Raw genomic sequence first — 1,947 nt, 5'->3', positions numbered from 1 at the left:
TGACAATACTACACTGTGTGATTACTATAGCTCTATTACTACATATAGTTTAAAATCAGAAAGTATGATGTCTCCAGCTTTGTTCTTTCTCAGGATTGCTTTGGCTATTCACAATCTTTTCACCTCCTTAGTTAAATATATTTCTAAGAATTTTATTGTGTTTGATGTTATTGTAAATGGATTTTTAATTTCTTTTCCAGGTAATTTGTTGTTATTGTATAGAAACACTACTGATATCAGTATGTTGATATTGTATCCTGCAACTTTCCTGAATTTGTTAATTACATCTAACAGTTTTTGGGTGGAATGTTTAGGATTTTCCATATATAAAATCATGTCATCTGCAAATAGACAGAACTTACTTTTTCCTTTCTGATTTAGAAAACTTTTAGTTTTTTTTTTCCTTGCCTGATTGCACTGAGTCGATGTGGTGAGAGTGGGCATCCTTGTCTTGTTCCTGATACTAGAGGAAAAGCTGTCAAGCTTTTATCATTCAGTATGAAATATGGGTGCTTATCCCATATGGCTTTTATTATCATGTTGAGGTATGTTTCTTTATCTAATTTGTTGAGGGCGTTTATCATGAATGGATGTTGAATTCTGTCAATTGCTTTTTATGAATCTACTGAGATTATCATATGATTTTTATCTTTTATTCTATTAAAGATGTTATTTATTATTATTATTATTATTATGTTCTTCTTCTTATTATTGTTATTATTATTATTGTTTTTTATTGATTTGTATATATTGAACCATCCCTGTATCACAAGGATGAATCCTGCCTGATCATAGTGTATGGTACTTTTATTGTGATTTGAATTTTGTTTGCTAATATTTATTGTGAATTTTTCATCTATGTTCAGAGAAGATATTGGTCTGTGGTTTGGGGGGGGTTTTTTTGTTTGTTTGTTTGCTTGTTTTGTTTTGTTTTTTCTTGTAGTGTCTTTATCTGGCTTTAGTATCAAGACAATGCTGGCCATGTAAAATGAATTTGGGAGTGTTCCTTCCTCTTCAGTTTTTTGGAAGAGTTTGATAAGGATTGATGTTAATGCTTCTTTAATTTTTTTTAGCTTTTTCAAATCATTTTAATAACCTAGCAGTGATTCAAAATAGGGAAAGAAAATTCAAACTTGTTCCCTTAAGAGGGAGGCTACCATGACTGCTCTGCACAAGCACGATCAAGGGAAACGATGAAACCGGATTCCAAACAGCAAGGGTGGTAAGAAGGCTTCAAGGCTCACAGTTTGAAGAGCTTGGTTTCGGAAAGTCTCTGAGGGGTAGCAGAAGAGACAATGAAGTTTAAGGGACCCTCAGAGGACAGGGCGCAGTTGCTGGGTCGTGAGCACCTTGAAGCGTTTCTTGACGGTGATTCGGTGTCGAGAGTATTTGTCATCCGGGGAGAACCGAGCAGCATGCACTGAGCAGGTCTGTTGTCCCACAGGGTCAAGCTTCTTTAGCGTATAGACTCGGTCTCCCTGCTCGTTGAGGTAATACTGGAGAAACATGACAACGCCGAAACGAGATGTTCCCAATGCTTCTTTAATGTTTGGTAGAATTCAACCAATATAATTATCTGGTGCTGGTCTTCTTGTCATTGAGAGGTTTTTGATTAATGATTCAGTGTCTTTACTCATTATTGGTCTGTTCATATTTTCTATTTCTTCATGATTCAGTCTTTATAGGTTATATGTTTCTACGAATTTATATATTTCTTTTTGGTTTCCAATTATTGCCATTTAATGGTTCACAGTAATCTTTTATGGTATTTGTATAGTTGTGGTGTCAGTTATGTCTCCTTTTTCATTTCTGATTTTATTTAATTGTTTTTTTCTGTTTGAGTAGAGTTAACACAATGTTCCATTAGTTTCAGGTGTACAACATAGTCATTCAATTTCTCTATACATTATGCTATGCTCACCACAAATGTCACTACCATGTTTTTTT

At 34.1% G+C, this 1,947-nt stretch overlaps 1 pseudogene; it reads right to left on the bottom strand.

Annotated features, from left to right (window-relative positions):
- Positions 1–1,313: 1,313 nt before the first annotated feature.
- Positions 1,314–1,508, bottom strand: LOC111140493 (annotated as a pseudogene).
- Positions 1,509–1,947: the final 439 nt, after the last annotated feature.

Source organism: Enhydra lutris, unplaced genomic scaffold, assembly GCF_002288905.1.
Source record: "Enhydra lutris kenyoni isolate GAN:26980312 unplaced genomic scaffold, ASM228890v2 scaffoldscaffold1903, whole genome shotgun sequence".
Taxonomy (NCBI): Eukaryota; Metazoa; Chordata; class Mammalia; order Carnivora; family Mustelidae; genus Enhydra; species Enhydra lutris.
This window is presented reverse-complemented; position numbering and strand designations above follow the sequence as displayed.